The sequence below is a fragment of the Trichosurus vulpecula genome, chromosome 6, assembly GCF_011100635.1.
Source record: "Trichosurus vulpecula isolate mTriVul1 chromosome 6, mTriVul1.pri, whole genome shotgun sequence".
Taxonomy (NCBI): domain Eukaryota; kingdom Metazoa; phylum Chordata; class Mammalia; order Diprotodontia; family Phalangeridae; genus Trichosurus; species Trichosurus vulpecula.
The window spans coordinates 271116335-271141538 of NC_050578.1; the positions used below are offsets into that span (position 1 = coordinate 271116335).

Consider the following 25204-nt stretch of genomic DNA (forward strand, 5'->3'; position numbering starts at 1 on the left):
AGTTATAGTTGGTATCTAGCCTATGTCATCAATGACGTAGAAAACAAGGCCACAAAAACATTTAGCCGATTCACTTCAAGTAGGTTTCACAAAGGGATATTTGCATAGAAGATGGAGCAAGAATCAAAGTACAAAAATATTCCCTGTGAACCGGGAGCCATCAGTCAGTCGATAAATATTTATTAAGCTCCTACTGTGTGCCAGGTCACAAATAAAGGCCAAAGACCATCCCTGCCCTCAGGGAGCTCACAGTCGGGGAGACTATGTGCAAACAATTGTGTAAAGACAAGTTACCATAGAAGAGACTCTAGGAAGAATCCACAGAGGGATGGCACTAACTTAATGGAAGATCAGGAGTGGTTTCTTATAGACAGTAAAATCTAAGCTGAGATTTGAAAGAAGCCTGGGAAGCTAGGAAGTGAAATGAAGAGGGAGAGAAATCTGGGCAGGAGGGACGGCTGGGGAGAATGCCGGTGTGCCAGCATCTTATTCAGCATTAGCAAGGAGACCAGTGTCACTGGATTGAAGGCATCTGTGGGGAGGGTGTAAGAGGGCTGGAAAGGTGTAGCAGGGGCAGAGGAGAGGGGGGCAGCTTGTGAAGAGCTTTGAATGCCAAACAGAAGATCTTCTATTTGCTGCCGGAAGCCGAAGAAAGCTACTCGAATTTATTGAGTAGGGGGGTGACTTGGTTAGGCATGTGCTTTAAGGAGATCACTTTGACAGTTGAATGTCGAGAGGCTCGGGGATCAGTCATCAGGCCATTTCAATTGTCCAGGTGTGAGGAGCTTTGTACCAGAGTGGTGCCATGGCCAGGGGAGAGAAGGGGGCACATTCAAGAGATGTTACGAAGGTGAAATCGCCAGGCTTTGGCGACAGATTAGAAATGGGGAGAAGGGGGTGAGAAAAAGGGAGAAGTCCAAGATGACAGCCAGGTTGTGAGTCTGAGTAACTGGGAGGATGGTGGTGCCCTCAGCAATCCGAGGGAAGTGTGGGGGATGGGAGAGTGAGGGCAGGGGGGAATAAGGAACTCCGTTTGGGACATGTTACAACTAAGATGTCTACAGGACGTCCAGTACGAGATGCCCAATAGGCAATTGGAGATGCCGGACTGGAAGTCAGCAGCTGGGGCTGGGTAAGTAGAAAGGAGAATCTAGTCCTCACAGAGATGATCCCGGAATCCACAGAATCCATATTTCACCCAGCGAGATAATATAACAGGAGAGAAAAAGATCCAGAACAAAGCCGGACACCCACAGTTAGCAGGAATGACCTGGAGGAGGATTCAGCAAAGGAGAAGGAGATGGAGTGGCCAGAGAGGTAGGAGGAGACCCAGCAGATAAAGTAGTGAAAACCTAGAGTGAGGAGAGTATCAAGGAAGAAGGCGATTGACAGTGATAAAGGATGAGGATTCAGGTTTGACAATTAAGAGATTATTAGTACTGGGGAGATAGTTTCATTTGAATGATGAGGTCAGAAGCCTGACTGTAGGAGCTGTAGCTCTTTGCAATTTCAGCCGTGTAAATGGGTGGCCGTGAAAATTTAACAATCAGCCCATGAGCCAGTTCAAGCCGGTTCTGGCACACCCCAAACTCAAAGCAGTCCCTACAAATGTTTTGCCCAATCAACTTCACTTCTGAATGTGGCTTAGACGCAGAAAAAGTCTCTCCCTTATTATAGGACATAGAGACTTAGGTGTCAATCCATTGCTGGGCTGGGTCAAACAGGTTTTCTCAGGGCTGTCCAGGTGCACCAGGCCTGGCTTCCAGCAAACTCTGGAGTGAACTCCAGTTCCTGGATCTCCCCAGCTTGCTCCGATGACCTTTCAAAGCTCACAAGGTCATAGCCGAGCCTGTCCTGATTCCAGTACACCTTCATCTAAGAACCAGAAAGAAAAAAGTCATCCCGCAGCTGGGACAGAAGCAGCAGCCAGCGGGGCCAATGTACAAAGCAGCCAGATAACAGATGGAGTAGGGAGATAAAAACCCTAGACCTCTTTATCTTCCCATCCAGAGAGTGGCTTGTATTTCTCATTCAGATGAAGCCAGGGAAAGACATCAAATCAGCTGGTTAGCTTCTTTGGTGAGCAAGTTACTCAGTCACTCCAGCTTAGAGGCCAAATGGGATTTCTCTTCACCAGACAGTAAGCAAACAAAAACCAGAGGATACTTTAGCATAAATTGAAGTAGGAAGACAGACTCTCCCTTTTTCACACTGTCATGAACTTCCAGAAGTAGGATCACTAAATAAACTTCTTTTTAGGTGTATTAGATCTAATACCCAAACAAGGGAAGGATAAAATAAGTAAAGAGAACTGTAGATTAATATCACTAATGAAGATTGATGCAAAACTTTGAAATGAAATTATAGCAGGGAGAAACCAATCATAGCGCTATATTAAAAAATTTATTGTTAAAATTATTGCTTATATTATTTATTTATTATTATTTAATATTATTATAAATTATTGTTAAAATAATTTAAATTATTTTTAAAATTATTCACTCTGACCAAGTTGAATTTATACCAGAGATAAAAAGATGGTTCAACATTAGGAAAATAGCTAACATAATAATCATATTAAAAAGTATGGCAGGAAAAAAAAAATCTAGATTCAACCTTGACTTAGAAAAAGTGCTGAATTTCTGGTCAAAGTACGTGGGGTCAAATCCCGGCTCTGTCATTTACTGTAATTGTATGACCTTGTATTTCTCTGGACTTCACTTTCCTGCTTTGCAAAATGAGGAGATTGGATATCAGAAGTGTCAGACTCTGGGGCAGTGCCCTCAACCCGATGAAAATGTCATTGGGGGATATTTAACAAAATAAATAAAAATACAATGCAACACAGATAACGTTATGCTGTCATTTTATGAATTAATTGACCACAAGGTCTGTGTCCTATTCACATACCCAAGGCTTATGGGAGATCTTGCTCATATTTCAATATTTTAAAGAATCAGTGGATTTGTCTATGTGCATACTTATATAGACAATAACCCCTCTGTTATCTGGTAGCTGGTCCTCCAGAGTTCCCCTGGGCCTCCAAAGTTCATTGTCCTGTATCCAACCTGGAGATGAGCCTCAAACGAGTCATCTAATCATTTTGTTGCTGGAATAATACTTGAGGAATTGCTAGACTTTTCACTCCAGTGGCACAGCTTTCAAGGCCCCGCTTCCCCTCCTTAGCATGATGGATCACCAGAATTTTGTGATCCTTGAGGTGCATGTGCTCCATACCTCCAGGCCAGCCAGACAGGACTACTTTCTGTTCTCTGAGATCACTACGCCACGCTTTTGCACAGACTGGTCCACATTCCTGGAATGCACTCCTGAAATTTCAGGCTCTTTAATCCAATGCCACTGGTCCCTTTGCTGTTCCTAGAGCAAGACCCTCGGAATTGCTCCCAATTCTGAACATTTTTTTCTGGCTGTCCCCCATGTCTGGGATTCTCTCCCTCCTCATCCTGCCTGCTGGCTTCCTTTAAGTCTTACCTAAAATCCTACCTTCTACAGGAAGCCTTCCCCAAGTCCTATTAGTTCTAGAGCCTTCCCTCCATTGACCATTTCCATTTAGCCTGTGTCAACTGGACCTGAACCGGCCTCTAACATGTGGGTGGCCGGAGCTAAAAAAAAACAGAGCAGGCTAGAGACAGGAGAGTCAGGACGCAAATAGAGATTAAATTAATTTCAGATTAAGGAGAGTGACATATACTTACATATGCTCCCTCTCCTAAGAAGGAGGACTTAAGGCTGGGGGCCACTTATGTACATGAAAGGGGTTGGCTACAACATAGTCATTCTTAAATCTTGAGATAGTTCTCTTGGTTGGCATTTCTTGGGACAATGTGGCATTCTTGGGTCTCATGGGAACAGTCATTGTCATGGGGGTCGTGGCCACCCTGCCAGCTACAGAACCAGAGCTCTGTGACAGGAACAGGAGTACAGTATCTGTCAGTGATTGTGAACATGTGACAGATGGCCCAGGGAAATACGGGGAGCTAAATCCCTCAGTGAACACCTGGTGTGGGTCCAAGCTATACACTTTGCCAGAGGGTGACATCATCCCGAGCACAAAGGATTATTGTTATGCCAAGCTCAGGACACAGCCTGCTTGTTAGGCCTGAGCTCTGGAAAACAGTGTCTCCAAAATATTTTGACACCCATCTATAGCTTGTTTGTACACCTCCTTTCAGAATCCCTAACTTTAGTCAAGGCTCAGCTCAGCTGCCGTCTTGTTCAAGAAGCCTTTCTTTATTCCCCCCAAAATGTCAGAGCTTTCTCAATGCATTACGTTCTCTGTCTACATGTGGATCCCTCACAAGATTGTACGCTGTATGAGGGGCACTTTACCTTTGTGTCCCTAACTCTACGCCTTGTATGTCGTAAAAGCTTAATAAATATGTGTCAAATTGACTTGAATCGTGGCATGATTTTAGCGCATGAGTGGTAAACATTTGATAAAATGGAGCTACAGAACAGGGTCCTGCGGGGGAGCAGCACCAGGAGTGGCATGAGCATGGCAGTGATGAGTGCTGGTGACAACCCTCCTTACCCTCTATCCTGCTCTGAGAGCACTAGACCAGCTGGCGTTTGAGTTCCAGCCAGGGCAAGATCAATGATTCTATGATCCCAGGTCTCTTTGGACCAAGCCTCAGCCTTGGCACAGTTCTGCCCCTTGGTGTCCAGCTGGCATCTTGAGATTTTGCAGCCTATCCAGGGAAAGCTGTCATGTTGCCTCTGAACGCACACATTCCTTCATTTGAGAATCCTTTTATCTATTGATTCATTGGTCCATTCAATGAACATTAAGTGCTTACTTGTGTGCAATGCCAAGGGCAGGGGCTGTCCCTACTTGAAGGAGATCACAGTGAAATGTGGGCCAAACTAGAGTAAGAGGAGTCTGCAGGGCCAAAATAGCAAATGAAAAAGAGACAGGGACAGAGACAGAGATAGAAAGACAGAGAGATAGAGGTTAGTAAGGAGAGGGAAAGAGGGAGGGAGGGAGTAGGGAGGAAGGAGAAAACACAACAGAGACAGAGAGACAGAGAGATAGGAGACAGAGAGATAGAAGTTGAGGAGGAGAGGGAAAGATGGAAGGAAGGATTGGGGAGGAAGGAGGAAGAACAGCAGAGACAGAGAGGGATGAAGAGAGATGGGAAAAAGAGACAGAGAGAGACAGAGAGTGCACTTCATTTGGGTGATCAAAAAAGACTTCATGGAGGAGGCAGGTGAATGTCACCATCAGCAGATGGGAGAGAAGGCAGGTTGAGGGAGTGGACCCGGGGTAAAATCCTGCCTCTGCTAAGTCATTTCCCTCCTCAGTTTCTTCATCTGCAAAATGTGGTCTAATTTCTGAGGTCCTCTCCATGCCCAATGACCGGATGCAGGACATTCGAGGGAAAGCAGACAGCATGAAAAGCCTGGAGGTTAGTGAGTAAGTCAGAGGAGCAAATCAACAGATTTAGTTGAAGTAGAAGTCCCTGCTAGTGTTTGGTCAAGCGGATTTTTCACTCGAGATGTGAAGGAGAGAAGGTAATTCCCAGAGCCAGGGAGATCAGAGGATCTCCTCTAGGAGAACTGGGAGGGTGGCTTTCTGGTCTGAGTCCCTAAATCACAGAGGGGGAGGTGAACCCTGATCTCCTGACTCCAGGACCAATGCCATTTTTGTTGTACCTCCCTGAATGGTCTCCTGGAGTAATGAGGGACAGAGGGGGCTGCTACTGTGCACATGGAGAGCACATTCTTGCTGATAACAATGACCAAGAGCCTCCCCCGCCCCCCTTAGAAGAGCTCCCAGCCCACAGATCTGTGATTAAGGGAGTTATTTGACCCTCACAGAATTCTTGACTCTCAGCCAAGATGGACGTGATCGATAATGACTAATGTACTTAAGCTGGTGACCTCCAAGCCTTTCACCTAAAAGTCGGTCTCTGCTGGATGCCTGAAGGCTTTGATGTCAGCAGGGCTATTGGAAGCCTCTTTGGAATTTGTGTCTCATGGGACTTGAGGAGCACCTAGAGTGGGCTGTGATAAGGTCAAGAGTGTTCAAACAAATCAGGCTTGGATCAGTGCCAGCAGGTTAAAGAGCTTCAGGACTACGGCATCGGAGAGGTGGGGGGGCCCTGGAGGACATCCACTCTCCCCTCCCCCGATGGGGGAGCCTCTAAAGCAGCAAGGCACCATCGAGCTAACCCCCGGAGCAGAGCTCTCTCTATGGCAGACCCAGCCGGCGCTGTCCAATCTGGCTGGAAGATAAGAGTGAGTCTCATCCTTTATCCACATGGTAATGTTCTAAGGATTTGAGGCCATTGTCTTCAGGCTTTATTTTCTTTTTTCTCTAGGTTAAAATCTCATTCCTTCTATCATTTCAACAGCTAGATAGTGCAATAGAATATAGAATGATGACCCTGAGTTAGGAAGATCTGCCTTCAAATCCTGCCTCAGACATTTACCCTTATGTGATCATGGGCAAGCCGGTTTATCTTAGACTCAGTTTCCTCCTCTCTAAAATGGGAACGATAATGATAGCCTCTAACTCCCAGGTTTGTGGTAAGGATCAAATGAGACAACATATTTGAAGCGTTTTGTGCACTTTTGCTGTGTAAATACCTCTTATTATCAATAGTGAGCATGGAGCATAGGGCTGTCATTGTGTGGCTCAAAGGGAGGCAGTTAGATATCACTAGTCTCTTCTTCCCCACCTTCCCCTAAAGGAGACTTTATTTCCTACCAGGAGAAGAAGCAGGAGGTTGGGGCCAGAACCCTGGCGCCTCTGCTCTCCTGAAACTGGGGGGTGAGGAGAGAGATAGGGGGAGGGGGAGAGAGAGAGAGAGTGAGAGAGAAAGAGAGACAGAGACAGAAAGAGAGAAGGAGATAGGAGAGAGAGACAGACAGACAGATAGAGAGGGAGAGACAGAGACAGAAAGAGAGAAGGAGACAGAGAGGAGAGAGAGACAGAGAGAGAGAGAGACAGACAGATACAGAGGGAGAGAGAGACAGAGACAGAAAGAGAGGAGACAGAGAGGAGAGAGAGAATGAGAGAGAGAGAGAGAGAGAGAGAGAGAGAGACAGAGACAGAGAGACAGAGACAGAGACAGAAAGAGAGGAGGCAGAGAGGAGAGAGAGAATGAGAGAAAGAGAGAGAGAGGAAGAGAGAGGGGGGGGGGAGGGAGGGAGGGAGAAGGAGAGAACCAAACTAGAATTCTATCTATCTGCTCCCTTAAATATTGTTAGTCTAGGGGATGTGATTTCCTGTTCAAGCTACACTTCTGGGCACTGCTCACTAATTGGGGTGAAGAAAGAACCAGGCTTTATATCCAAAACTTGACTCCCTTTCTACCAAATAATTAGTTTCACAATGAACACAGAAAGTCAGTATCAAGGCAGTAGTAAAACAGAAATCAGAGAAAGTATACACAGACGAATACATACCTGCCAACACAGAGTGAAGGAGCTCTCCCATTGGGATCGAGGTAACTCAGTTCAACCAAGGAAGAGAGCCCCAGATGTCACCCAAGGGGAAATTCCCCCAAAGTCTCTAGCATAGCAAGATGAGGCTAGGGACTCGATGGAGACTGCCCTTTTCTCTCGTGCCAACTTCTTCCCAGAGTCTTATTCTGACTTCAAAGACTTGAAGTGGGATTGGGATCTTCCATCTTCTCTCTCAAAGCTGGAAGCTAGAAGGTCCCAAAGTGACTGCAGAGCCTGAAAAGACTCAAAGGAAACCCAAAGCAAGTCTAAAGACTTGAAGAGAGTGAATCCCTCGCCAATCCCTGCCCCCGTGCAGGAGCCAGCCGATGAGGAGAGAGTCCTGTACCAATGGGCTTGTGGACTCAGTTCACATTACTTTTATTGTGATTTCTCATTGCTGTGGGTTCAAGTTACCATCCACCTTGCCTGATCTCTTCTGAATCACAGAAAGGACTTTTGAGTCCAATCTGTGTCCAAACAAGAGTTCCTCCTTCCCCCTTCTGAACAAGTGGTCATCCAGCCTCTTCAGGAATACCTTCAGTCAGGGAGCCCATTGAGGACCCCCATCTGAAGAAAGTTCTTCCTTCCGTTGAATGGAAACAGTGCTTGTCCTCAGCTCCCACCCGCTACCCTCAGCTCTGCCTTCTAGGGTTGAGCAGAATACAGTTCAACAAGTCCCAAAGTCCTGGGTTCCATTGGGTCAGAACTGAATGGAGGCAGGGGACAAATCCCCAGCAACCAGCTGCCATGTGGCTGTATGCCACATGATGAAAACTCTGAGTGTGCTCCATAGGAGGGCGCTTGTTTCTACCCGCCTTCCTCCTGCATTTGGCAGCTGTCATGCCCCCCCTGGGCTCTTCCCTTCCCCAAGTTAAAACATCCCCAGTTCCTTCACCAGCTCCTCCTGTGGCCTGGTTTCCATGTCCTTCAGCACCCAGGTCATGTTCCTCTGGATGAACTCAAGCTTGTCAGGGCCCTTCCTAAACTGTGGCCCCTGGAAACAATGAAGACAGTAACCAGAGGCAGCTGGACCAGGGCAGAATCCAACAAGATGGTCACCTCTTTCTTTCTAGACACTGTGCATCTCCTATGACCCCATCTAGCTCTCCAAGTCTCAGTTACTGTCTTTATCAAATGGAATGAGATAAGCTCTAAGCAGCCTTCCAGCCCTGAATTTATGACCACTTCAACCAGCATTCTTTAAGGCCCAGAGCTTGTGGTCTCCCAGAGACTGTCAGCTCCCACAGCACGTTCCCTCTCATTCTCTGGCCTTGTCCCACATTGATTATAATGGAGATACCAGATCACCAGCCTCATCCATTCACCCAGCATTTGTGATTTAGCAGGAACAAAGACAAATGGGTTGGGCCTTCCAGGAACTTGCATCCTCCTGGAGGGACCCTCAGCCAAGACCTCTAGGGGCTTTTGGTGATGGCCACAAGGACTGAGCAGTCCTTAGTCAAAGCTACACTGTCCATCCTCCCCTGACCTCAGTGAGCACCTGGGATGTGGATTGTGTGCAGCTTTGGGACCTGAGAGCAGGGAACTTAGAGGTATGTACACTGTGGGGCCAGCTCCATTTGGCTGAGTCAGTTATCACTGAAAAGTACCTGTGCTGTGTGTGCCAGGCTCCCTGACCAGCTAGCTGCCCCAAAGGACAGCCCCTTCTGTTTGCTTGTTCTCTCTAGGGTAAAGAGCCCCCGGTCCAGAGTCCAACAATCGAGCCAAGCAAACACCCTTGTCTACTCAGCCTGGCTTGTGGCTTGGACAGGAACAGCTGCTTCCTCGGCAGTCCCTGTTCTCCTGAGTATTGGAATGATGCTTGTCATGCAGTCAAGATCTGATGATGGGACTTGAGCCCACAACCTGCTAAGACCCCTGCAGCCTTTTACGTACTATGTCTTCCAGGCCCTTGCTTTCTCTGCTCTGCCTGAGGAAACTCCCTTGTGGTTGTGGTAGGCAATCCCAACCCCAAGGTTGTGAGACCAAATGGCCAGCTTCTTCCACTCTGGGCCCCATCTGCAAAATGGGCATATAGCTACACTAGCTGTGTCCCAGGCTCACTGGGGAGAAAGCACTTGGTGAATAACCTTTAAACTTCAGAAGAAGAAAGCTGGCATCATGATCATCACTTCCCCAGCTTGCCCATAGACATCAGGAAATTTCTTGTTTATCTAATTCTTTCTTGCCTTTGTGGTTTCAGGGTTTCACAGAAACTGGGCTAGACAATGGGCTGGACTAGGAGTAGGGAACCTGTGGCTTCTAGACCACATGTGGCCCTCTCGGTCCTTGGGTGTGGCCTTTTGACTGAGCCCAAGTTTTATAGAACAAATCCTTTTATTAAGGGGATTTGTTCTGTGAAGTTTAAGTCAAAGGGCCGTACTCGAAGACTTAGAGGGCCACGTGTGGCCTCGAGGTCGCAGGTACCCCTGGGCTAGACAATGACCAGGACCGAGCAAGGGGACAAGGGTTCGAACAGCCAAAGAAAGGCTGGGAAGCTCATTTTTCACAGATTTTCAATTTCACATATTTACCATAGTCTGTGTCACTCCATCATTCAGGTTGATGATCATAATAAATAAATAGGTTTATACAAAACCTAAATCTTAGGTTTAAACCATAAATCCTAGGTTGCTTTTTGGTGACTGAGACTAAGAGGCTGGGGAACTCCTGCCATTGTGGATCATGTAACAATGGCCACCCCCGTGGGGCTGCCCTTTCTGGTTCTAGTTGGACCAAATGGAAGCTTTGGTGACTGCTTCTGGACATTTGGTGACCCAGTGCTAAAAGTATACAGTATTTTAGTAGGACTGCAAACTCTGAGCAGTCCCTTGACCTGCTCCTGCCCTGTGACAGGGGCTGGGGTGTAGGGGGCCATGGTAGTTAAAAGTCAACTTCCAACTGGCACTCTCTTCCTTTCAATCTCTCAGGGGTGTCGCATAGCTGGAAGACTTTCAGGAAAGGGTAGGGAGTGGCTAGTTTTCCCCACCCCAGTGTCACGGTGCCAACTCATGCAGGGGGGACCCAACTAGGCAAGCTGGCATCTGGACCCTTGGCTGCTATTCTGGGCTTTTGCCTTTGTTTGTTCTTTCCCAGTCTTAGGTGACTGAGCATCTGTCCTGAGAAGGATGTGTCCTGAAGTGGAGGGTACCTTATGAGTTCAAGAAATGCCAAAGTCTGGCATTCCATTGGGTCAAAGCTGAATGGAGGCAGGGGACAAGTCCCCAGCAATCAGCTGCCATGTGCATACAGTCACCATGATGAAAACTCTGAGTGTGCTCCATAGAATGGCACTTGTTTCAACTCTCATAGGCCACTGGATGGATCAAAAAAAGTATTAGAGCTGGCTGAGACCTTAGAGATCACTGAGTCTGACTCTCTCATTTTATAGATCAATAGAATGATTCCCAGAGAGGGAAATTATCACAGTCAGCTGGTCTCAGTTCCATCTTGATGGCTGGGCACCACCTGAGTCATGGTTACCCATTACTACTCTCATTACACATAGGTCCCATCTCACTTGCCACTGCTGCACCCACAAGGACAACCAAGGTGCCAGGGGTTCAGGAAAAGCACGTGGAGGTGCGATCACCAGTGTTCTGCTGCCTCCTCCAAGACGTTTTGAGTTGAAGTCAGAGGTGTGGGGTCCAGTAAGAGCCACTGACATACCAAGCAACTAATATTGCATTTGTGGGTTTGGTTCTAGGACCCCATCTTAGAAGAAGAACATTGACAAGTTGGAGCATACCTAGAAGAGGAACATTGGGATGGTTAGAATACAGAAAACTATGCTATACAAAGACTAGTCAAAGGCACTGGGGATGTTTAGCCTGGAGAAGAGAAGCCTGAGGGAGGACATGGGAGCGAGGGCTGATCTATGGGGGAATGGGTAAGATTGAGGTCTGCTTGGCTGCTGAGGACAGACCCAAGAACAAAGAGGTGAAGATGGAAGGAAGAGGATGAGGGCTCGATGTAGGGGGAGATGTCCTAACTATGAAAGACAGCAATGGTGGAATGAGTAGATGGCCCCAAGACATGGTGGGAGACAACCTCACCCACCATCTCCAAGTGAAAGTACATCACTGGAGAGCAAAGAGAATACCAGACTTGGAAAAAGAAGATCTGGGTTCAGATCCTGGTTCTAACACTCGAAACTTGTGCGACCTTTGGCAAATCACTTCACTTCCCTGGGTCTCAGTTTTCCCCAACTGTAAAATGAAGGGGTTGGACTAGATGAACTTTAATTTCTAAATCTATAATTCTACAGCCCTGTTGGGATCCAAACTCACTTCTCTCACAGCTCTACTCCTGACTCTCTGGACTTTTCCATCTCTTCCCGAATAGCCCCGCCACCCACCTACCCTCACCCCCAATTTCCAGCCCCCTTTTATATGCTATCTTCCCAAGCGTAAGCACTGTCTCTTTTGCTTTTATTTATATTCTCAGTGCTTGGCAGAGCACCTAAGTATACAGTAGGTGTTTAATAAATGCTTTGTCTAGCTCTCTGTCTATTGGGTGGACCGTCTGGAGGTCACGGATTAGGGTCCCACGGGCTGTCATCTGTATAATTGGAGAGAGCTTCCGCATGAATGAGCCCACAGATACATTACAAATCATCAGGTTATTCACTTCCTTTATTTCCCTTCTAAAATCCCCGCCTGACCCTGTTCCTTAACTTCTTGCCCTTCCTCTGTCAGTAAGGCGGGGAAGGGGACTTTGGGGAGTGCGCTGGGGGATTCCCTCCCTCCCGCGCACACACACTCATTCTCATTTTTCCAGCTTCTCAGTCTGCAGACCAAACAGCATTAGCTCACCCTTTCTTTTGTTCCGTCTTTCCCCCACACCATTCCTTTTACCCCAGGCTAGCCCCCGTTTCCCCTTGAATTTCTTTCTTCTTTCCCCTGGACTCCACACTTTTCAACACCAAGTCCAGAGCAGGCCCAGTAATGCAATTGAACTGGATTATTTCCTTTCTCAAACCCCAGAGGAACCACAAAGGAAGTGGGGAGATCTGAGGCCTCTTCAGGGCTTGGTCACTACCTGGCCGTGCCATCTTGGAGATCTTTTCCTAAGTCTCTTCCCTTGGGCTCTAAGTTTGGAAATTGAATCTCCTCTGAGAGGCTGTCGAGACTGGACACCCAAGGCCCGTGGGAGAAATGGGTGAGTTAAGGCAAGTGGGATGAATGATAAGTAATACTTATCTCCCAGTCCACAACAGGAGCTGGCACCCCATGAAACACCTCCCTGCCCCCAAAGTTGGAGAGCTGTCCCCTCCATGGCCAGAGGAGGACATACCACCACTTTTCTCCTTACTTGAACTCAACACATGCTTTTGGTTCCCCAACCTCTACTTCCAGTCCTGACTCCGATTAAATCCCAGTTAGCAATAACTTCCCAATGCCCTGGGTAAGTCATGGGGCTTTCCAGGAAGAACATAAAGGAAGAAACTGTAGTTTAAAAAAACCCAACAACTCTGTATTTGGAGAATTCTCTAATCACTTTTGTTGAGGATAACAGGGACAGAAAGGAGTGTCCCCAGGAAAGTTTGCATTTCTTATCCAGTCTCCCTAATGGGCCTTCAAGGGGCCCAAGTGCGTGGTGGGAAGTATCTATGGAAGGCAGCTTTGAGCCAGCTGCAGGAGCTCCTTGCTTCATCTTGCTTTTCCCAAGGCGTTGGGGTACAGGCAAGAAATATGAGGTGGTTCTTCTGGGGCTGGTGGTCATCTCCAAAAGCCTCATCAGGTGAGTTTTTTTCCTTCTGAACTCTCCTTACCAGAGCTGTAACTAGGCTGGGACAGCTGGCCCTTTGCCCCAAGGTGCCAAAATTGAGAAGGTGTTGATGGCATTTGCTTTTCTTCCACAGCATAGAAACCCCTGAGCTTGATAGTTGGTGAGCAAGGATAACTAGTTAAAATTGGAAGCTGCCCTCCTCATCTGTAAAATTGTGGGCTACCTAGATACCCTCTGGGATCCCTTCCAATGACCACCCTTAGTTTCCTTATGTATAAAGTGGGTATAAACACACCCATAGGACTGATCTCGGCGGGTGCTTGTGAAGTTCACGTAAGATAAGGTCTAGAAAGTGCTTTCTAGTTACTCACTAATTATTCTTGCCTCATCGAACGATTGTTGAGAGAACTCTGGGAAATAATGAATGGCTTTGGAAAGTTCCGAGTGGAGTATAAATTCCAGGGTCGTGGGTGTCCTGTATCAGATGATCTGAGCAGCCCCCTACCTATTTCTCATCCTTTCTTAACTATCATCTTTTCCAACCCTGAAGGATCCCCTTGAAGAGAGGGAAGTCCCTAAGGCAGAACCTCCGAGAAGAGGGTCTGCTGAAAGATTTCCTGAAGAGACCCCCACAGAATCAGGCAACTAAGTACTTTTCCCGCTTTGTAGCCACCGAAGAATCTGGAGAAGCCCTGGTCAACTATGTGGACATGAATCAGTTGGAAGGTCCGGGTTCAGATCCAAACCCCAGCTGGAGTGTTGGGTGCTGAGAGGAGTGGGCGCCCAAAGCAACCCTGGACTCACCCCCAGCGTAGAAAGCCCTAAGCCTAAGGCCATGTTTCCGCTAGCGATTTGTTTTCTTTTTATAGAGAGTGGTTAAAGAAGAGTCAGGTCAGTCGAGTCAATAAGCATTTTATTAAGCACTTAATGGATGTTTATTGAGTGAATGAATGCCAGGCACTATGTTAAGCACTGGGGATACAAAAAAAGGCAAAAGACAGTTCCTGCCCCAGATTGGAGAGACAATGAACAAACAAACTCTCTAGAGGAAAAAGTGAAGACTGAGAGAAGGCACTGGAAGGAAGATGAGGAAACGCTTCTTACAGGCAGGATTTGAAGGAAGCCAGGCAAGTAAGGAGGCAGAGATGGGGAGGGAGAGAATTCCAGGCCTGGGGGAGTCAATGAATATGCCTGGAGATGGAGTGTCTCGTGCCAAAAACACCAAGATGGCCAGAACAACCAGAGGTTAGTAAGCTGTAAACAAAACCAGAAAAGTAGGAGAGGGCCAGGTTGGAAAAGACTTTAAGAGCCAAAAAGAGGATTTTATAGAATTGAACCATGTCCTTGGCCTTCTCCATCTTACCCAAATGAGACACTGAACTAATGTGATCACCTCCAGTGGAATGTAAGCTCCTTCGGGACAGGCCCTGTTGGGAAGACAGTATGAGATACCAGGAGGTAGTAAATGGTTTATTGGCAAGTAAGTGACATGGGGCATGGTTGCTATGAGTTCACAGGAGAGAATGCTCTCTGTGGGTTGGAGGGGACAAGGAAGGGGAGAGACCTAAACTGGGCCTTGGAGAGCAGGTGGAATTTGGACAGATGGAGAAATTAAGAGCGATTTGGTGGGGATGGAACGGTGTAAGCCAAGGTGGTGGGACAGCACAAGATACGTTTGAATGAGGACGGCGGGGTTTGCCTGGCACCATAAAGACAAAAGGGCTGGTGAGCATCCACTGAAACTGCCCATTTTTCCTGGTCTGGCAGATTGCGTACTTTGGAACCATTGGTATCAGGAACCCCCCACAAGAGTTCACTGTCCTCTTCGATGCCGGATCCTCCAACCTCTGGGTCCCCTCAATCTACCACTTCAGCTCCGCCTGCTATAAGTCCACCAGGGCCCAAGAGCTTTTGTCACGGTCGTGATCCCTTGGGCAGCAGGACATCCCCATCTGTCCGAGGACTGGAGAGAGGAATAATAGTCCATGCAAATGAGATCAGGCCCTTCAGAGAGGTGCTCAGAATCATAGATTTAAAGCTGGAAAGGATCTAAGAGGACATCTGGTCCGACTCCCTCATTTTCACAGAGAAGACAAGTCCATAGAATGAGGTCCCTGAGGATTTCCACATTTCCAGAATTTCAGTCTTAGAGCAGGTGTTCATTTCATCACTGAGATGAGCCATTCTTCCTTCTGCCACGGTCCTTTTTGCCATGATTCCCGCCTCCAAGGAACCTTCTCATTTATTTCCTGTGCTTTTCTCACTGCTTCACAGAGGATGGGTGGGCACTCCGTGGAGCCTGGGCACTAGGCGACTGACTGACCATCAATCTGTTGGTGTTTGCAGCCAACCACAAACTGTTCGATCCTATGAAGTCCTTCAGCTTCCAACCCCACCAGCCGAACCATGGCTATCCACTACGGCACCGGTGCTATGACTGGGTTTCTCACCTATGACGTTGTCCGGGTGATCATAAGGTCCAATGCAAGGCCCAGCTAAAAGGCAGGGCTAGCCTTATGAGTAGGAAGGAGGGGAATAAGGAAACAAACATTTACTAAGCATCTATGTGCCAGGCTCTACGAATATCCCCTTTGATCCTCCCACCAACTCTGGGAGGTAGATGCTATTATAATGCTCATTTTGCAGTTGAGGAAACTGAGGCAGACAGAGTTAAGTGTCTTTCCTAGGGTGACATAGCTAGTAAGTTTCTGAGCCGGGATTTGAACTCAGGTCTTCCTAACTCCCTGCCCAGTGGCTCTATCCACTCCATCACCTAGCTGCTTCAAGGGCACATTGGGAAAGCTTCATTACTAAAGGCATAATTATCTATTTGGGGGGTTGAGGCTAAGAAAACCTGCTCTGTGGGAACTCTGGGCTTTAGAAATTAGGGGCTGGGACAAGGCTTCAGCCAAGAGACGATTATCTATTTTGACTCAGAGCGAGAAGTCCAAATTAGTATCCCAGAGCAAACCCTACTAAATATGTCCTCATATAGCCATGTAGGGGTAAAGAGAAAGAGACCTTGGGACACCCACAAAAGCTTCTGGGTGGGCTGCTTCCTAGGAGAAGCCGACTGAGGCAGGGAGCTCATGGAGTACACATCCTGAGGCAGCAAGGACGCACAGTAGGTAAGAGTCCTGGACCTGGAGTTATGAGGTGCTGGGCAAGTTGTTCACCTCCCTCAGTTTCCCAATCTGTAGGATGAGGATAACAACGGTGCCCACCCACAGAATTATTGTGAGAAACAAATCAGGTAAGCGCCACGTAAATGCTGGCTGTTATTGTTAAATTTTTGTCCCTCTGAATTTTGGCGCCCAGGAGAAAGCCCAGGTCACCCTACCCTAGCTATGGTTCTGCTCATTGTTCTAAAAATCTTTCTCTCAGAGACCTTTGGTTTTTGAAATTCCGCCTTTAACAATTTATTCCTTGGGGCTAAAAAAAAATTTCAAATGCTAACCCAGAGTTATCGGTCATTGTTCCCATAGCAAATCAGTTTCCACATTCCCTCTGTGCTTCAGAGCTGCTTACCTACCACTTCTGTACACATCCATTCTATAAATACTTCATTCTCCCTGGTAGCGAGATTGGAGACAGTCTAGATTGTAACCAAGCCTTTGGTCTGAGCAACACTGAGCCTGGGAGTGCCCTGTACTGTACCCCTTTCAATGGCACCCTGGGTCTGGCTTACCCCTCCCTTGCTGTCTCCAAAGCTACCCCCGTCCTAGACAACATGTGGGGCCAAGGTCAGCTTTTCCAAAATGTCTTTGCTGCCTACCTGAGCTCGTAAGGAAGGGCAGGAAACGCCCTCCACTGGCAGATCGGTGAACTGTCCGCCATTATGAATGGAATGGAGAGTCTGTGGATGGAGAGGTTCTTGGATTCAAGAACTGGCTTCCAATCCTAACTCTGACACTTTACTGACTATGCCACAAGTCACTTAACCTCTTTGAGATCCAAAGACCTCGCTAAGATTTCCATGCTAAGTTTGAAACAGCTTCATGACCTGTGTCAGTTAAGAAACCTCCCACACCCACAAAATCATAGCTACCTGACTCATTGATGCCTCCATGTCTGCTATTACCACCATGTTTGGCATCAAGTGACCCAACACCAGCCAAAGCTTGGAAGCATTATGAAAGAACTTCAATCCACTTTAAGAGATTCCCAGCAGTGAGGAGTCTTAACCACAGTCTCCTCATTTGTGCAAGGATGGGGTCAGTTCTTGCCTCAGCTGCTTACCAGCTGTGTGGTCCTGGGCAAGTCCCAATCTTCTCTCGACCTCAGTTTCCTTATTTGTAAAATGGGGATGATAACAGCGCCTCTCCCCCAGGGTTTCTGGGAGGATCAAGTGAGGCGACATTTGTAAAGTGCCATCATTCTATGCCAAGCTCACTTTCCTCTATTGGCCTTGGTTTCTTCATTGGCATTATAATGTGATAATGATAATACTAGCTCATGTTTATAAAGTTCATCAAGCGAGAGGATTAGACTAGAATGGTAAGAAAAGCCTGGTATGGTGGAAATAAAGATGGGGAATCAGAGGATTTGGCTGGGAATTCCAGCTCTGCTCCTCACCATCTGGGTGGCTCTGGGAACACCCTTCCCCTCTCTGGCCTCCCCTACCATATTAGCTGAGCCCAGGTTCCTAAGAAATACTGTGCTCCTGTGGCTGACCTAGTGTTTTCTAATCCACAGGTAACCCCTCTTCCCTAAAGTATCTAACTATGGAATGAGAGGGTTAGGTTGGATAATCTCTAAAGTGCTCTGTGTTCTAAGGGCCCTTCCAGCTTTGACATTCTAAGTTCTGTCCTAAGGTGGGCTCTGGCTCTAAAATTCTAGGACAAAATGGCAGTCTTTACCAAGCATCCCCTCAGCTCCTGGTGACACCCTCCTTTCCTTCCTTTCCCTCCCTCAGGGATGAGCAGAAGGGCAATATGGCGATGTTCAGGGGTCTAGACCGACCCTTCCTACTACCAAGGAAACCTCCATTGGGTACCCATCTCTAATCCCAGATACTGGCAGGCCACTCTGGACAGGTAATACCATCCACTCCTGGTCCAATCTGCCTCCTAGGCTGGTCTTCCAGTCTTCCCTCTGGGCCTCAGAAGCTGGATCTCGATGCCAGGACATGGGGGGTCAGGAATATACTGAGCAGGAGACTAGAAGACTGACTGTGTCTGGGAAAGATGATGACTATTTTAGGGGAGCAGGGAGAGGGCAGGAGGATATTGCAGTAACATTGAAACCCCAAGTCCTAAGAAGAAGATCAAAGCAGAACAGAGAACATCATTAGACAATGGAGATGCAAGAGCTAAGACATTAGCTGGGGAGGAGGTATTAGAGAAGACTGTCCAGCTCATGACAAGGAGTCCAGCTTGGGGCGATGGAGGATTCCCAAGTTAGGAAGAGCTGAGCCCATTGTAGAAGGGAACCATCTGGACTCTGGCAGAGGGAGAATCTGGGGAGTGTGAGGAATGGGCCAGAGAGAGCACGCACATCTCGGGCCCCATGTTCTTGTAGTTTCATATCAAATCTGTCCATTGATAAGTCCCTTTCCAAGAATAGAGGTGCTGATTACTGTGCCCAGAGCAAGAGGTGGAAAGGGAGTGAGGTGGGGGACTACCTACAATGCTGCGTGCCATGGCCAGGAAGTAGTGGCAGAGAGGGCCCAGGTTATGGTGAGTGCTCACCAAGGAGAAACCGAGGAACCCAGGGAAGGGCTACAGAGCAGAGCCAGAAGCTGCAAATTCATCTCCCCTTGGCCAGCCTGATACTGAGCCTCCAATTGGATTTTGCTCTGATGCTCTGAGGAGCAGGTTATGAGTGAGGGTAAAGTAAGCCACTTTAAGATGTAAGGCAGGGCCATACATCTCCCAATTTCCTAGCATCACAATGAATGGGGAGATGATTGGCTGTGAAGGTGGCTGCCAGGCCATCGTGGACACAGGGACCTCTGTGCTGACTGGCCCACCCAGCGTCATCACCAACCTCCAGAGCCACCTAGGGGCCAGCCAGGACTCCAATGGGGAGGTGAGGCTACTGTTTACTGGAGCTCACTCTGTGAGTCTCCTTGAAAGGGAAAGTAGGCCCTGTCCAGTGTCTCATTCCCCTTCGTCCTTCCCACCCTCTCCACATGCAGTACATCGTCAGCTGCAATTCCATCCACATCTTGCCTGATATCATCTACATTATCAATGGCATTGAGTATCCTACACCAGCCAGTGCCTACATCCAGGTAAGGGAGCAATCTGGAAGTGTCGTTAGGACTTGGGATGGGAGGATTGACAGCCAGATGACCAGAGGGGTGCGCACAACGCCTGGCGCATCATATGTGCTGGATACATGCTGGCTCACTTGATGACTTGTTTTAGAGGAAAAACAACCAGGAGGCCCCTTCCAGCCGCTTCCAAGGGAGCTCCCAAGCAGTTCAGTGAGAACAATTCAAGGTCCCAGAAGGGAGAACCTCACCCAGGGCTTGGTACTGTGCATCCTGCAAAGGCTCTACCCTCTCTCCAGTGCCAGAGATACACTTACTGAAAGACAAAGAGAGCAGAGTGGACAATTCCATCCAAAGCCCACAGAGTCAGAATTGTCAAGATAACTCTAGTCAAAGGGGCAGAAGGGTGGCCACATTTAGGCGCTGGGACTCACCCTGCCGACTCCTGCCTGGACCCAATTCTGCTTACAGATGAGTAAGGCCGAGGAATACATCAGGAAATAGATGCCACTCTGTATGGGCACTATGAGGGGATTCAAAAAGGTATAGTTCAATTTAACCAAGTAAACAAGTCAAGTCTACAAATGTTTATTATTTCATGGCAGGCACTGTGCTAAGGGCCAGGGCTACAAAGACTCTGAGAGCTCACGTTCTCTGATCCAGAGCTGGAAGGGCCCTCAGAGGCCATCTGGTTTTACAACTGAGGAGGGTAGAGTGACATGCCCAAAGTCTCACACATACACACAGACATGCACACGCATACAGAGACACATGCACACACATTCACGCACACACAGACAAATATGCACACACACATACACAGCCACATGCACACACATGCACATACACGTACACAGACACATGAACACACGCACACGCATGTGCACATACATATCACACACACATGCACAGAGAGTAAAGCATCAGAAGTGGGTCCTCTGGCTTCCAGATTCTTTTTCCAGTACCATCCTGTACCTAATGAGGGATTCAACACATTGGCACATAAGTACGAGTCCACACAAGGTAATTTCAAGAGAGAAAGATGCTACTCAGAGACAATCAGGAAAGGGACTGGGTAGCATGTGTGGCTACCAACAAAGTCAGTCAGTCCACAAATATTTATTAAGCATTTTAACATGTTAAGGATTCTACAAGGTAGAGGTGAGAATGGAGTGTATTCCGGACACAAGGGACCCTGTGTCCAAAGACAGAGGTGGGAGATGGAAGGTCATGGATGAGGAACAGCTAACAGGCCAGGTTAATTGGAATGGAAAATGTGTGAAGAAGAATATGAAATTAGACTGGAAAGGTGAGTGGGAACCAGATGGCAGAAAGCCTTAAATGCCAGGCTGAGGAACAACGATCCCTTCTCAGGGATCTTATGTTCCAGTTGGAGACACAAGACGTACATAGAAGAAACAATAACTAACACATGAGAGTGTAGAGATGAATAAGGGAAAAAGAAAGGAGCCATCTCCCACTCATTAGGCCATCCCAGGCCTGAAGCAGGCTCATAGGAGGGGCAGCATGGGCTACTGGAAAAAACCCTGAAGGTCAGGGGACCTGGTTTCAAATTCAGGCCTCACTAATTCCTCACCTTTAAAACGAAGGAGTTGGATGGAATGATTTCTGAGGTCCTGCCCAGCTCTAGCCCCTGTGATTTAACGATGATGATGGTGGTGATAGTGACAGTGATGATGGTGGTGATGGTGATGATGGTGGTGATAGGATGATGATGATGGTGATGATGAAGGTGATGATGATGGTGGTGATGGTGATGATGGTGGTGTTGATGATGATGGTGATGATGATGATGGTGGTGGTGGTGATGAAGGTGATGATGATGGTGATGATGAAGGTGATGATGATGGTGGTGATGGTGATGATGGTGGTGTTGATGATGATGGTGATGATGATGATGATGGTGGTGATGATGAAGGTGATGATGATGATGGTGATGGGATGATGATGGTGATGAAGGTGATGATGATGATGGTGATGGGATGATGATGGTGATGATGAAGGTGGTGATGATGGTGGCGATCGTAATGGGATGATGGTGATGATGGTGGTGATGATAGAAGAGAACTTAGTATATAACACCTTATTTTAAATATCAAGAAACTGAGGCCAGAAAAGAAATTTGCCCAAAGCCCTCTAGGCAATAAGCACCAAAGCCAGGGCTCAAATCAAATTTCTTTTGCATTGATTGTCTACAATGTGCACTTAGCACAGTGGAGTGGAAGGAGCATTGGATTGAAAGTCAGAGGGCCTGGGGTATAATCCTGCCTTGAGTGACTTCAGTCAAATCATTCCACATTTCAGGGCTTTTGTTTCCTTTTCTGAAAAATAAGCCAGTTAGACTGGGTAACTAACTACCTATGTGACCTTGGGCAAGTCATTCAATCTCCCCTAGGACTCAGTTTCCTCTTCTGTCTGATGGAGGGTTTGATCTCTGGATCCTGCTGACCCTAGTGCTATGGTTCTCTGATCTCTAAGTTCTACATGGTGGACTTCAGGGAGAATTCTTGGGGAGAGGGGAGAAAGGAGGAGAACCCTGGGGGTGACAGGAAAGGACACCCGGAATCAAAATACTTATGAACAGTTCAACTCTCCTTCAGCATGCCCAAGACACATGCTTCAGCGGCTTCGAGCCCATGGCCTTCCCCTCGGCCAGAGACATCCTGCTACACCTCTACTTTCTTGCTGTTGACCGAGCCAACAACCAGGTTGGCCTTGTGCCTGTGAAGTGAGGCTCGGACTCTCCTGTGTCTCCCCTGGGAATTTCCAGGCCCTCTATTGAGATTCCAGAGGTGGCTCCCCCATCCCCAGGGAGTGCGGATGAACCAGATCACTAAGGGGATCTGATAGATACATGAATAAAGGAATGGGGCTTTTAATGATGTTTTGAATCATCAACTGAATGGGCAAATTAACGTTCATAGAGCATATCAGGCCCAAGTGTTGGACTTAGAGTCAGGACGAGCAGGGTTCTGATCCTTGCTGTTGACACTGGCTAGCTGTGTGACCTTGAATGAGTCATTCACCTTTTGTGAGCATACACTAAAGGGGTTGGTTGGAATGATCTCTCAGTCTCTTCTAGCTCCGGTCCCTTGGCCCACTAGCACCCGAGGCTCAAGATCACCTAATTACAGCCCATGGCGCTTAGCTGCCGTGTGGGCAAGAGCACCATACTCCCAGAATGGACAAGGACCCAGCCTTGCCCATCTCTCCTTGGAGCCACATCGTACCACCTGGAGACTCGCAGGCTGAAAGGAAGCACCTGATCAGGAGCTCTTCCAGGTCTTCAGCCAATAAGAGGCTGCTCCTCCTCTTGAAATGCGGGCCATTCGGCCCTGATGCTTGCTCCAAAGCTCTCATGTGACTGGCTGGAACCAGGGAGGACAACTCTGAGCAGCTCTATGGAATGACCCCAAGAGGCCCATTCAGCCCCCACTGCCCCGATGTCTCCTCGGGAGAATGTCAATCGATCGATCGATTGATTGATCAACAATTTATTAAGTGCCTACTGTGTGCCAGGAGCTATGCTAAGCTCTGGGGGTACAAAAAGAGGCAAAAGACAGCCCCTGCCCTCAAGGAGAATACAGTCTAGTGGGATAGATGACATACAAACAAATATAGACAAAGCAAGCCCTATATGGGATAAAAAGGAAATAATTAACAGAGGGAAGGCACTAGAATCCAGAAGGGGTGGAGAAGCTTTCAGTAAAAATGGGATTTTAGTTGTGAGCCCCTTGAGGGCAGGCACTGTTTCTCTTTTGTCTTTGTAACCACAGAGCCTTGCACAGAAGCTGGAACACAGTAGGCCCTTAATAAACCGTTAGTGATTGACTAACAGACTGACCTGCACTGGGAGAGGGAGTTTTCTCACTGGGAATTCCCTGTGTCACAGGGCTGGTCCAAAATAATCAAGTATACACACACACGCATGCATGCACGCACACACGTGCACACACATCTCTAACTCCTCTTAATAACTGGCCCTGTTGCCATCTTCTATGATTGTACCTAGGCAGCTAGGTGGCTCAGTGGTTAGAGTACTAGACTTGCAGTCTAGAAAAACTGAGTTTGAGTCCCACCAGCTGTGTGACCCTGGGCGAATGCATCACTCACTGTGAGTAACTTCGCCTGCCTCAGTCTCCTCGTCTGTTAAATGGGGATAAAGGCAGCCCCCCAAAACAAAGTGGTCTCCAATAGACAGAGGCTCAGGGAGGGGTCTCCTTGGACAGCCTGGCAAGGCTGATGAGCCCTGCTCAGAAACGGGATTTTTAAACACCTCCAGGAAATGCTCCATTTCAGTTAGAGGTGACTGGAAGTAAAGGTGCCGGGTGCTTTCATGGTCACCTGTAGGGGTCTGTGAGGCCAGACCCTTTCTTAGGAGGGACTGCTTGGGCACTTACCGAAACAGATTGATTCTGGGAGAAGGGTAGCCTGTAAGAAAACTCTCAGTGGGTTGACCTCTTGTGGCAAAAGCTGAAAGCGCACCTCCTGGAAAGCTGGAAAGAAGGGTTTGTTCTCCGGAGCATAGACTTTTAGAGGGGGGGACATATTCCAAAGCACGGGGCTTCCTGGAGCCCTCCCTCCCTCCCAAATCTTCAGTGGTTCCCTAGAGCTTCAAAGATGAAACATGAATGATTCCGCCTGTCATCTAAGGCCCTCTGTAATCTGGCTCTAATCAGCTCTCTTCATTCGCCCAATATCCCACACAAACTGGACTACCAGCTGCTTCCTGCCCTGGGCATTCCTGCTTTCACCTCTGTGCTTTTGCCAAGGCTGTGCCCCATGCCTGAAATGCCTTCCCTCCTCACCTCCACCTCTCAGGATTTTTGTCTGTTATCAAGGCTCAGCTAACGTGTTCCAGGATTCTCCCCAATTATTCCTGTCTTCTCCCTCCTAATTTATCTATGTTCACATCTCTCTCTCTCCCAGAAAGAGAATAGAGGCTCCTTCAGGGCAGGGATTGTATTATCTCCCCTTCCCTAGCCCAGGTGCTAGATAAAATACATAAGGTATTTGACAAACCTTAACAATGTCCTATAAGTAAGGGCCCACTCGCTTGTTGAGGATGACCATTATCTTGGACCACATCTGTGATTTCATCGGCACAGGGAACTCCCGGCGAGCAAACTACCTCTACCAATGCAGATCAACCCATGACTCAATCAATCACTAACCATTTATTAAGGTCCACTATGTTCCAGGCACTTTGCTAGGTGCTTTGGTTACAAGGACAGGAGGTGCTTAATAAATGCTCATTTAATGGAATTGGTGAGTCAATGGGTCCAACTCTCTTATTTTATAAAGGAAGAAATAAAGGCCCCAATGGGGAAGCAATTTGGCCACAATTATCTAGGAGTAGGGAGCCAAGCTAGAATTCATACAGAGGTGTTCTGGGGCCAATTCCAAAGTTCTTTCCGGTAGCTCTAGCATTTAACACAGTGCTTGGCACGGACTAAAAGTTCCCTTCTGGGCTCAGTCCCTCACCCTGTATTGGCACTGGTTGGTAAAGTCCCCAAAGGGAGCAACTCCTATTCTGATGGTTCCAGGGGAACCTTGTGAGTGCTGTCCTCCTAAATGGTAGCTTACAAGCCCCTACTAGTGTGCTTCCCCTCAACAATCAGCCAGTGGATAGTTCTTTAGCAAAGGTATTTTACTCAAAAAGCCCAGCAAAAACAATCATTACAAAGCATTTCCCTCCAAAATATCAGGCACACTCGCCCACAAACACGCACAGAGTCCACAGAGCAACACAAGCTTATAGCACAA

General features: G+C 47.7%; 1 pseudogene; it reads left to right on the plus strand.

Moving 5' to 3' along the window:
- The first annotated feature begins 1040 nt into the window (after nt 1-1040).
- Nucleotides 1041-25204, plus strand: part of LOC118855199 — a 53744-nt pseudogene continuing 29580 nt past the window's right edge.